The sequence below is a fragment of the Dipodomys spectabilis genome, unplaced genomic scaffold, assembly GCF_019054845.1.
Source record: "Dipodomys spectabilis isolate Male_0828 unplaced genomic scaffold, ASM1905484v1 ptg000263l, whole genome shotgun sequence".
Taxonomy (NCBI): Eukaryota; Metazoa; Chordata; class Mammalia; order Rodentia; family Heteromyidae; genus Dipodomys; species Dipodomys spectabilis.
The window spans coordinates 3494711-3507926 of NW_024870940.1; the positions used below are offsets into that span (position 1 = coordinate 3494711).

At 41.6% G+C, this 13216-nt stretch overlaps 1 protein-coding gene across 1 annotated transcript in view; it reads left to right on the forward strand.

Moving 5' to 3' along the window:
• LOC122125287 (CUB and sushi domain-containing protein 1-like) overlaps positions 1-13216 on the forward strand; it is a gene marked incomplete at its 3' end in the record, with an annotated part of 693202 nt that overhangs the window by 245324 nt on the left and 434662 nt on the right. The window lies entirely within an intron of this gene.

Below are 13216 nucleotides of genomic sequence, written 5' to 3' on the forward strand. Positions count from 1 at the left end.
ACTTCTCATTGTTGCAACAGGTCCACCTGTATCCTTAAACAACTGGTTTTTCCCCATCTCCTCCACAAGTTATACTGACATCAAATATAGTGAAAGCAGGGGTTATACTGTGGGGGAGGGACATACAAAGCAACAAAGAGATAATCTTATAAATGTGTTAGAAACACATGCATGAAAGAAAAAAAACATTAAAATACACATCTAAGGGTTCATTTTCCTGACATCACATTATCTGACCTTTTCCGCTTGACTCATACATATACTAGATATTACAAATAAGGGAAACCATGGGACCTACGTTTCTTTGGGCCTGGCTTACTTCACTTAATATAATTTTTTCCAAGTTTTTCCATTTCCTAACAAATGGGGCAATGTCATTCTTTCTGATGGAGGCATAGAATTCCATTGTGTATATATACCACATTTTCTTGATCCATTCATCTACTGAGGGGCATCTGGGTTGGTTCCATATCTTAGCTATAGTAAATAATGCTGCAATAAACATAGTTGTGCTGGTAGCTTTAGTGTGGTCTTGTTTGTAAACATTAGGGTAAATGCCCAAAAGTGGGATTGCTGGGTCATAGGGGAGCTCTATGTGAAGTCTTTTGAGGAACCTCCATACTGCTTTCCAAAGTGGTTGAACAAGTTTACATTCCCACCAACAATGAAGTAAGGTTCCTTTCTGTCCACATCCCCTCCAGCATCTGTTGTTGTTAGAGTTCTTGATTTTTGCTGTTCTAACTGGAGTGAAGTGATATCTCAGTGTTGTTTTGATTTGCATTTCTTTTATGGCTAGGGATGTTGAACATTTCTTCATGTGTCTATTGGCCATTCTTCTTTCTTCTTCAGAGAAGTTTCTCTTTAAGTCTTTAGCCCACTTATTTATTGGGCTTACTCCATGTTTTATAGTAAATTAAGCAGAGTCATTAATTGGCCTTTGATGAATTGATGGTGTGTTTAGGAAATGTTATAATCTATGCAGTTACACAGTCTGCAGCATTTCGTATCCTAAGAAGCTCTAAGAACGTTTCCATCTCCCTGACACAAAGGACCACTTCAAAATTTATATGTTTCCTTTCACAGAATACTAGAAACATTCAGATACTAACACAAAAGCATTGCTTTTATGTCTTAGTGAAGGTTTTCCATGTGAAAAGTAGTTTAACTCACTAACTGGTGGATATGTTTTTGGATGCTGAGACTCTAGTTTTGGATAAGTTCTAGAAAAATTACTTCTATTTCGTCTACTCAATGAAGGGTACAGAGGCAGATCAGTTATGAGAAGCAAAGCGTAAGAGTGAAAGGAAGGAGAGAGATGGAGTGAGGACGGAGGGTGAGAGGAAAAGGGAGAGGAGGAGGAGGAGCAAAGAAGGGGGATAGAGAGGAAGCAAGGAGAGCGATACAGAGAGAGAAAGAAGGAAGAGGAAGAAAGGGAGGGAAGAGGAATGAAAGAAGGAAACAAAGGAGCTAAGAAAGAAAGAAACACATGAAGATCTTTTGAGGACTGTTCCCATAAACACTCCTGAAAGCATGATTCATATATTCCTCAGTGACTGGCTTTGTTTATAATTCAATAGGACTTTTAGCAAAGTCCTGCTGTTGCATTAAGAATGTATACAATTCGAGTTTTCAGCTGTTATTTCGAAACATAAGACAAAATGCTGCTAACTCCTCTAATAGAATCAATCAACCCTTCTCTGATCGTGTTGACAGAATGTGTAAGTAGATAAATTTTTTAGTTTTAAAAGTGAATTGTTGTTTTATTCACCTGTAAACTCCCACTTAAAATTCTTTTTTGAAACAATTTTATTGTCAGGTGATGTACGGAGGGGTTGCAGTTACATAAGTCAGGTACTGAGTGCATTTCTTGTTGAACTTGTTATCCCCTCCCTCATTTTCCCCGCTTTCCTCCCTCCTGCTCCCCTAACTTGCACAGATTATTTCCATCATATTGTGAGTACAGCTGTTGCCTTGGTTCCCCCGTTCACCATTTTGTGGTTCCCCTTCCCTAATTCAGATAAACATATATACAATGTCCAGGGTACCAAAATCCAATACAGTGACAACAGGAGATAAACCATGGGAAAAAGAAAACAAAAAAAAAAGAAAAAAGAAATCACATAGTACATTAAAAGCAACAACAGCAACAAAAAAAATCCTCTCCCATCAGAAAGAATGTCACTGCCCCATTTGTAAGGAAATGGAAAGACTTGGAAAAAAATCCTATTACGTAAGTAAGCCAGACCCAAAGAAACATAGGTTCCATGGTTTCCCTCATAATCATTAGCATATGTCTAGGATAATCCTAGCAGATGAGCAGAATAGCTCAATAGCTACGTACATATGACCCTATGAGATGATGCTAAGCGAAATGAACTCCAAGATATGGACCCACTGTAAAATCCTTACCTGTCATCCAGGAGCTCAAAGGAACCAGTTTGAAGGAATTGTGTGTGAGGTAGAGACACGCTGGTAAGGCTCTTCATCCACAAATTGCGAAGTTAGTTTGCTCAATGTCCAGCTGCCCAGCCTGTGTCTTAGGCTCAGGACCCTCCTGCCTCCTGGCATTCCACAGGATGTGAGATCAAGGGACTGACATGTCTCTTGTGAGTCAATTATCATATGGATTTTTGCCAGGGTAACAAAGTTCTTTCTACCCAATTTGCTAAGCAGTCCTTGGAATGCTCCGAAGTGGAAAAGAAAATATATCAACTATCAATATGTTCAAATGCACAGTGAAATTTTCAAAGCAATTGGAATATGCTCACTGTACATAAAATGCTTTTGTTTGATGATTTCATCTCCTAATAATTTAGTGATGAGGTAGATAAGCTGAGTTTTGAAGATGTATATTATTTCAAAATTAGGGAAAGTTAAATGACTTTAAGGGTTTTACAGAAGGCTGGTGAGGCAAAGGAAATACAACATGGACAGTTTCAATCTTTTACTTTTCTTTTTTTGGAACTTTTCTAAGTTAAATTTTGTTGGCCAGAAACTATGCATTCTTCCTATAATACACAAGTCAGGCCTTATACAACATCAAGTGAACTCTTGAATGCAATTAAGACCTCTTGTAGACATTCATTTCTTAAGAAAACATGCTCATATTTTAAATATTTTTCAAGCTTTTGTTTCAGGGTGCTGTTTTTTCTTGCAATAGTAATTTCCTATAAGCAGTCTTTGATCAGGAGGAAAGAAAGGAGAATGCAAGCAATCTGCTTTACTTTTAATCAACCATTTCTTTCTTTTTTTAGTCAACCATTTAAAGAAAGCTCAGGGTTTCAAAGACAAAAGGGGAAGTAGATAAGACAGTGGTTTGAGAAATACTTCTCTCCTTAGATAGGTGGGCCTTAGCAAAACTGATAAGAGTCTTGAGATATGTCTTCTAGATATGCTACTGGGTTTTCACTAATTAACTTTGGAAGATCTTTAATAGCTCAATATGTGAAAGATTTACTGATTTTCACTACTTTAAGCAACTCAAATAAATTAAAACTACAACCAAATTGACAAAATAAATGCCTTTACTCAGAAAAGTATTTTTTTTCTGGACTACTCAAATATTTGATGAGCTATTCTTTAATTAGTTATTGATTGTTTACACTTATGGAAAAGATGCCCAGGTACTTAGTGCATTCACAGAATGTGTATTTACACTAACAACTAATGCAAAGATATTTTTACTAATTGCTATCTGCTTGTAGTTCAGATTTCATCCCTTCTTTAAAATGACTGCCATTATAGCAATCACTCACACCTACTAGAGCAATCTGAAGGAGCAGGATATTAACAGAAACAAAGGACAAAAGCCTGCCCTACCCTGCTGAGCGGTGTCCCCTGGGCCTTCAGGGGCGTGGGCAGGGGCAGAAGGAAGCAGAATGTGTGACAGGGCTGTGTGAGGCGGGGAGGGCCACAGTGGAAGAGGTGCTTTTCCAGAAAGCTGTGGAAAATGAGCAGGAGCCATCCGAGATGCTGCCTGGGACGAAGGAGGAGCAGGGAGGAGGCGAGGTGGGTACGTGAGATTGAGGGCAGGGGAGACTAGAGGGGGAGAGCCTACAGTGCTGGTGGAGGGAGCAGGACAGAGTGGCCAGAGTGGTCAGAAGAGGCTGAGGAAAGGCTTCCCCCAGCCCGGCGGGCCTCCCCATGAAGCCGCGGGAACGCGCACGCCCAAGCTTTGTGTGGGAGTACATCAGAAAACAGGGCTGTGCGTTCCCCGAGAAGGCCCTGCTGGAGGAGTACATCAGAAGACAGGGCTGTGCGTTCCCCGAGAAGGCCCTGCTGGAGGAGTACATCAGAAGACAGGGCTGTGCGTTCCCCGAGAAGGCCCTGCTGGAAGACTCAGTGCCATGAAACAATGAGGTGAAGGTAGACACACATGTATGTGGATGTTTGCATATTTGCATACCCATAAGCAAAGACACACGTGTGGCTGGATCTCTGAAGGGTGTTGAATGCAGGGAGACCTTCTTTGGTTCATTTTTTTATGACACAATATGCTAACTGCTTTAACAACCAAGTACGAAGCCTCCTGAACTATGGATAATGGATAATGATCATGATAGCTATATCATCAAGAATCTCCAGGGCCATGGTGTGTCCAGCACAGAAGGCTAGCATTGGGGTCATCTGCCAGTGTCCTCCATTCCCGTCTGCTGGAAAACCAGAGCGCAAAACGCCCAAGCTGAAATGAGCAGAAGCCTCCCATTGCTTCCTAGGGAGACGCACACCTGCACTCCCTCCAGCACACAGACACGGGGGTGAGTTGCTCCTGCTTGTTCCTTCTACGCTTTCCTTGCTCTCACCATGGTGTTAGTGTTTCTGTTTTAGAGATAACCTTGAGCATGTTTTTGCTGCTTGACATCAGAGGCCGGTGATGAGGAGGGGGAAGGGAATACCGAGGGAGCAGGGTCGGAGAGCAGAAGAGAGGACCGGCTGGGCTTCCACCTAGCAGATCTTCTTTTCTTTTTTATATATTTTTATTGTAAAAATACTGTGCCGAGGGGTTACAGGTACATGAGCAGGATTTTCTGTCCTCAGTAACAGCATCAGCTAATGCCAGCCAGGCAGCGACACAAACGAGAGTTAAGAAAATTTCTTGTTCCCTGGTATTTGGATGGCAACTTAATGTCACTGCAATTTTCTGACCTCCTATCAAGGGAAACATCTGTAACACAGAATGGTTTTATCCATCTTCTTCATCTTCTGATTTCCATGATATAAGACTTTCATGACTGTGTTTTCTCCTTATCCTGTGATTTCTATGGGCTTAATTCTGGTGTATTTTATTCATTTCTTAATGCATCCTGATCTCTTGCATAACTAGTTTTATGTTATTTTATTGCATATCATAGGCTTAGTTTTATTACTCCAGAGTCATGTTCTTAACATTATTTTCAGTAAGAAAAAAAAAAGAATACTCAAATCAATGTCATATAGAGCCTTCAAATACAATAATCTTGTATAGTTCATCTTAGATTAATAAACTGAAGAACACAATTGAGTAGGGACATCAATTATCAGCTTTCCAAAATCATAGAACTCTTGAAAAAATAGTTTTAATAACAAGGTAATTATAGCAGGCCAGCAACTCAGGTCGTTGGGGAAATACAGGTTCTCCTGGCAAGCATTCAGATAAGCCCCTTTCCTCCTCTCCTTTCCTTCCTCCTCTTTTCCATGCCCCCTGTGTCTTTGACTGAGTAAATGATCATAACAAGAGCTCTTGCCTTTGAAATAAAGAGAAAAACCTTTGCTCTATTAATTCGTTTTCTGTTATCTTCACACCTATACCCGAACTTGAGCAATATTGCATCCATGAATCCATCCCATGTATTCAATTTTATATCCAAACTTTGCACCCAAGCAAACATCTATGATTGCCTGGTAGCAGCTACAACTGCCCCATTCAACTTGGTTTCAGATTCCTAGGTTTTCTGCCCCTCGCTGCTTGAGTATGACAGCTACAATAAAATGTCATTTAAATTCCTAGGAATGGAAGCAATTAGACTAATCGATATAAACATAGTTATTGCTCTTGCTCCAGGCTGCCCAGATTGATCTCCAATGAGAAGCCACATTGTCGATAACATGACCAGGTCTCAGAGTAAATCTATTTCAACATCATTATTTTAGCTTTTACTATGACCAACTCCAATAGTTTCTTGTTCCAAAGGAATTTGAAATGTTACATTATCTATTGCATTTTCATTTTTAATATGTCCATTTGAAAAAGTTTCATTTGCAACCAAAAAGCAAATACTAAATAACTCACTTGGTAATTTTTATAAATGAAAATGCTGCTGAAATCTTTAACCATTTTCAGCCTAAGAAATATTAATAGTTGAATAACAACTTAAATGAAGATAAAACATTCAAGCACTTACTATTATTATTATAACTAAAGCTCATATTCCAAAATAACTACAAAAACAGGTTCAAGAGAGACTCCTATAATGTTGTTTACATGAGCTATCATTTTACAATGTAATAACATTTGAACTTAGAATAGTAGTTAGGTTTGCTTAGTCATTCCTTCTCATTTTATAACTGTCTCTTTGTCACTGCATGTATTCCTTTATTTTATTTTTTACCAATTGTAGCATTTTAAGATGACTTAGAAAATGAGAACCTACTGCGGTTAATAATAGAATGTTTGAAAATGGAGAAATAGAAAAAAATTAATTGTCATTTAAAAGTGGTATAGATGGGGGCTGGGAAGGTGGCTCAGTGGTAGAGTGCTTGCCTTGCATGCATGAGGCCCTGGGTTGGATTCCTCAGCACCACATAAGCAGAAAAAGCCAGAAGTGGTGCTATTGCTCAAGTGGTAGAGTGCTAGCCTTGAGCTGAAAAGCTGAGGGACAGCGCCCAGGCCCAGAGTTCAGGCCCCATGACCACCACCACCAACAAAAAGTTATATGGATTATTTTATTTATGAAGGCATGTCCCAAGGATACTCTTTCTAAATTTATGGTTTGATTCATATATATATATATAATATTTTGTCACTTATGAAAAGAAAGGGTAATTTGGTCCTAATATGGGAAAATTAAATGATTAATTTTGTAATATAGAATAATATACAAAACAACTCAAGACTTACAAAAACTAGACCAAACTCGCAAAAAGCCAGCTGCATTCTTCATTTGGGGTTATTTTTCATTGGAAAAAAATATATATATATAATTTTTTTTGTCAGTTGTGGGTCTTGAACTCGGGGCCTGGGCACTGTCCCTCACCTCTTCAGCTCAAGGCGAGTGCTCTACACTTGAGCCACAGCGCCACTTCTGGTTTTCTGAGTGGTTCCTTGGAGATAAGAATCTCACAGACTTTTCTGCCCCTGCTGGCTTTGAACCGCAGTCCTCAGATCTCAGCCTCCTCAATAGCTAGATTATAGGCATGAGCCACCGGCGCCCGGCTGGTTGGAAATATTTTGAAGTTCTCATTTCAAGGTGCTGTGAATGGCCGCAGGAGAGGGCTGCTGGTCCCTTCCCGACTCTTCCCCGTGTGCCGCCTGCTCGCTCACCTCGCTGAGGATAGGAACATGTTTAGAGAAGACTTGCCCAGGTGGGGACACTGTGCCATCTTTTAGGATCCCAGCAAAGAAATGACAAAAGAAGATGGGACTCCACACTGTAGGCCTGAGTGGGAGAAGCAGGCCACGGGGTGGGGGAGGGGTACGGAGCCCAGGGCCAGGGCAGCCACCCTCCACTGCTAGGCCTCCTCTCCTCTTCTTGAACACCAGCAAGGCAGAGCTTTCTGACCATTCGTCTGCAGACACCTCTTCCTCTGCCCTATTCTCAGCCTTGGGGGAGCCCTGTGAAGACATGGGGCCCGCCATGTGGTCCAGAGGGCTCTGTCTCCAGGGCTGACCCCTATTGTGTCTTTTGGCTGGGGAATTGGAGAATCAGAGGCGCTGGACATTTCGATGTGGACGTCTTGGCTTGGTGGGTAGCCCTCTCTGTCTCCCACTGCCCCGGCTCTGTGCCGCCCTCTGGACTGCACTGGGAGTTCTCCCTGCCGTTCTTCCTTCCCACAACCCTTACTCTTCACCTCTCCCTCTGTGGTTCCAGTCTGGGCCCTCAGTCTCCCTCGCTGTTGTGTTGTACTGACTCTCCGTCTGTGGTTCCAGTCTCGGCCCTCAGTCTCCCTCGCTGTTGCGTTGTGCTGACTCTCCGTCCCGTGGTTCCAGTCTGGGCCCTCAGTCTCCCTCGCTGTTGCATTGTGCTGACTCTCCGTCTGTGATTCCAGTCTGGGCCCTCAGTCTCCCTCGCTGTTGTGTTGTGCTGCCTCTCCGTCCTGTGGTTCCAGTCTGGGCCCTCAGTCTCCCTTGCTGTTGTGTTGTACTGACTCTCCGTCCTGTGGTTCCAGTCTGGGCCCTCAGTCTCCCTTGCTGTTGTGTTGTGCTGACTCTCCGTCTGTGGTTCCAGTCTCGGCCCTCAGTCTCCCTCGGCCCTCAGTCTCCCTTGCTGTTGTGTTGTACTGACTCTCCGTCCTGTGGTTCCAGTCTTGGCCCTCAGTCTCCCTTGCTGTTGCGTTGTGCTGCCGGTATGATTTCTTCTCTCTCCACCATCATTCTGTCCTCCGTGACATTCAGCACCGTCTTTTTGCTTGCTCATTCATTGCCGCACAGTCTGGGAGGGTAAACCTGCTTTCTGATGTCCACCATGGTTTTCAATAAGGACCTTAGTCATTTTTCAGTTGCTATGAGAAGCCTCTGAGCTGTAGTAATTTTAGAAACAAAACAACTTACTTCTTATGATTCTGGAAGCTAAGAAGTCCACGAGCACAGCTGGCCTCCACCTACATCTCATGAGGTCCTGTCCCTATGCTCAGCACCTCTTCTAGCCCTGGCTACCTTCCACTGCCCTCTCTATCTAAATGCCATCAATATGCAACTGCAAAGATTAATTTTCTTTTTTTTCCTTTTTTATTGTAAAAATACTGAACAGAGGGGTTACAATTACATGGGCCAGATAATGAGTACATTTCTTATCAAGCATTGTAGCCTCCTCCTTTGTTTCCCCTTCCCATCCCTTCCCATCCTCCCCCCTCAACCAATCCTCCTCCCCCCACTCCGCACCAAAGTTGTAAAGTTCGTTTTCAACACAACGACTTGTACATCTCATTGTTGCAATGGGTCCACCTGTATCCCTATTTAAACGATTTGTTTTTCCCCTTCCCCTCCACAAATTATACCGACATCGAATACAGTGAAAGTTATTGCAAATAAGGGAAACCATGGGACCTATGTTTCTTTGGGCCTGGCTTACTTCACTTAATATAATTCTTTCCAAGCCTTTCTATTTCCTAACAAATGGGGCAATGTCATTCTTTCTGATGGAGGCATAGAATTCCATTGTGTATATATACCACATTTTTGATCCATTCATCTACTGAGGGACATCTGGGTTGGTTCCATAGCTTAGCTATAGTAAATAATGCTGCAATAAACATAGTCGTGCTAGTAGATTTAGTGTGGTCTTGTTTGTGAACATTTGGGTAAATGCCCAAAAATGGGATTGCTGGGTCATAGGGGAGCTCTATGTGGAGTCTTTTGAGGAACCTCCATACTGTTTTCCAAAGTGGTTGAACAAGTTTACACTCCCACCAACAATGCAGTAAGGTTCCCATCTGTCCACATCCCCTCCAACATCTGTTGTTATTAGAGTTCTTGATTTTAGCCATTCTAACTGGGGTGAGGTGGTATCTCAATGTTGTTTTGATTTGTATATCACCCTGCACCAGAATCAACTCCAAATGGATCAAAGACCTCAGAGTAAAAGCAGACACTCTGAAAACATTACAGTACGGAATAGGAGAAACCCTAGGTCTCCTTGGCACAGGCAAAAATTTTCTTAATAGAGACCCAGAAACACAACAAATAAAAGAAACGTTGGACAAATGGGACTGCATGAAATTGCAGAGCTTCTGCCTGGCAAAGGACATGGCTAGCAAGATCAATAGAAAGCCTACAGATTGGGAGAAGATCTTCACTAGCTATACAACGGACAAGGGTCTCATATCTAAAATATACCTGGAACTCAAAAAATTAAATCCCCCAATAACAAATCTTCAAAGAAACAACTGCCCAATAAATAAGTGGGCTAAAGACTTAAAGAGAAACTTCTCTGAAGAGGAAAGAAGGATGGCCAACAGACACATGGAGAAATGCCTCCCTAGCCATAAAAGAAATGCAAATCAAAGATTAATTTTCTGACATGTGAATTTCAGGAATCATGCCTAAGCCATCAAAAGAGAAATCAGAATTTTGAATGAATACACAAGCGATTTGCTAAAGAGTAATTTTTAAATTTAAGTATAAGAATAAAAATTTTGTGTACTGAAGACTTCACTGAGACTCAGCCTAATAAAAAAGCATTTTGTGAATTTCCACAACCTCTGCATTCTTCTAGCAAGAAAAAGCAAACTGAAAAAAAATTCCACAGAAAGGGTGAGGCATTAAAATGCTGTATTGTAACTGAGCTCTTGCAAAGCAAATAGGCAGATGCCTCATTTTCCAAAGCAGATTCAGTAAAATGAATAAAAGTTTAACTGTATTGTGGTGAAAAGACATAATTCATTGAACAGCCACAACTCATTTTCTCTGTGTCATTATAAGAGTAATAATGCTCAGGCAGCTGGCACCTCACCAGTCCCAGAATGACTGATTGAAAAGGTTTTCTCTAGAGAAAAAAAAAATGAACAGAACCTAAAACAAACGTGGCACTCAAATGGCGCAAGGAGTGTTAAGAGCCAATCAGCAGTAGACTTGGACGTTCACAGTTCTTTCTTAGTCAACAAGGCGTACATAACAACTTCCCTGTCCCAGGGTCTTCTGGTCAGCTTTAGTAAATGCAGTTGACTGAGGCACAATGTCTGTGGGGAGCAGTCATCTCTGACAATTGCACACAACTGTGTCTTCCTGTAGAAAGCATCAAGAATTAAAACTGAAGTCATAGCTAAGGCTGAGAATAGAAACCACCCTGGAGAGATTTTGATGATCTCAGTTAACAATCATGGTTTTCAAATTGTTTTTTCTTTGCCCTTCAATGTAGGGATAAGTATGCATGTGTGTATGTACATATTTAAGTGATGTGTGTGTGTGTGTGTGTGTACACCCACATGTGTGTGTATGTACAATTTGGAAAGCTCTATGGAAATAAAATGACTAATTAATGGCTGATAAAGGCTCATTCATGTTTTGTACATTGATTTTATTCTGCATTTGCGTGCAATGGGTCATACCTTTGTTCACCTGCCAGCAAAGCAGAACAGGAGACAGAGTTGTGTGCCAACCCATGCACACAATTCTGCACTACAGTGATCTTTTCTGTATTGAGAGATGGCAGATGTAAATTATATGTCATTATATATATATATATATATATATGTACACACACATACATATGCAAACTCACTTATGCTAAGAAAGGCTGAGCATCTGCCCAAGGTCATGGAGCAGGAGGAACACCAGCCCAAGGTCATTGAGCAGGAGGCACACACACCAGCCCAAGGTCATTGAGCAGGAGGAACACATACACACACACACATACACACACACACACACACACACACACACACACACACACACACACACACCAAATCCCTAAGAAAATAAATTGCTTATATTAAAATATGGAGATGAGAAAGTGCACAAATGGCGCTATATCTACACTAGGTTAGTGCCCCATAATGGTTCACAGTTTTACAAAGGTCGCAAAACATTTCTAAAGACATACTTGGTTTGTTTACTTGCTTTTTACCAGAGTAATTCTGAAACTCCCCTACCATAAACTGTGTGAGTGTGGTTTCCTTGTGATGCTTATTTGCTTTGATTTTAAGTGTTTAAAGTATATTGTTTGGATTACAAGTTAGTTTTAGTTGGTCTGTTGTTTTTGCATGCTACTCAGCACTGCACACACGGGGATAACACAACATGGTCAGAGGAGAATATACTACTGAGTAAAGGAACTCAGGTAGACCCAAGGCAGAACTTTTTCATAGTAGGAATCATATTAAATTTCATTTTCTTCACGTAGTTAAAAGAGGAATATGTCCAATTTCAGGCTGTAATGATGAAGGAAGAAATAGCATCGAAGTGCTCTGACTTCAGATAAATTAGCACTGGAAAAGCGGCAAGGAGATGTTGGTGGTCTGGCTGTTACAGTGGCTCGTGCTTCCTGACACCTCCAGACTGTTTCCAAGAGGCCAGGAGTCCTTCCGCTTCCTCTCAGCTCACAGTTCTGCACAATGGTTTCAAATCATAGGAACCATAGTTAGCCCCCAAATTTATGCTGTTTTGTACTGAGGGTCTAAAGAAAGTGCCAGCACACTAAGCTGTTGTAGAGGAGGGGTAGAACTCCTTTCTTTTCTGATGCTGTAGTTCAAAGTCACCCTATGAAAATCATTCAATTTTCCATCCAAATACCATGCCATACTTCATTCTTGAATATGTGAAAACATTTTAACAGGATCAAAGCACCTGAAATAGCAAAGGATTAAAAAGCTTCCCACATTGAACATGAAATGAACTCTTGATTTATCCCAAGCAAAATGGAAGGCTTTGTGCAAGAACCAAGGATGAATTGGATTTTCCACCCTCCAGTAGCTCCTCGGTGGTAGAGGAGATTCAGGAGTGAAGGGAGCTTGCATTCAAATGACAATGGGCATCTACAGTACATTCCTAATTCCTCTGTAGTTTGATTTTTATGGGAGTCCATGACACACTTGAATCACATGACCTGACTGCTAACCTTGGCAGCAGACCGAAATGCTTTCCATCCTCATTGCTGCTTGTCTGTATCAAGAAATCACAGCATGTGGGAATTAGACGTGAAAGACAGGTTTCAGACCATGAGTGGACATCCTGTAAGTGATGTACAATATCAATAACCATAGTAGAAGAAGTGTGGATTCAATGCTTTCTCCTGTTAGGATAAATACAATCTCAAATGTGATTTTTAGATTGTTGGGATTATTACACAGTGCTTTGGGGCTGGGGGGAGGGCAGAAGGAAGCGCAGCAGCTTGGGAATCTTTACAAGACTCTCTGGGAAAATTGGTGACATCCCTGGACTTTGTTCTGTTCTGGCTCCTGCTGACATGTGAGCTCACCTCACTCCACCGCCTGGCACTGGACGGGAGAGAACACCCTGCAAAATGGGGCCCAAAGCCAGTTCTTCACTCCAGACAGGATCATAGGGGAAAAGGAAAGCAAGGCG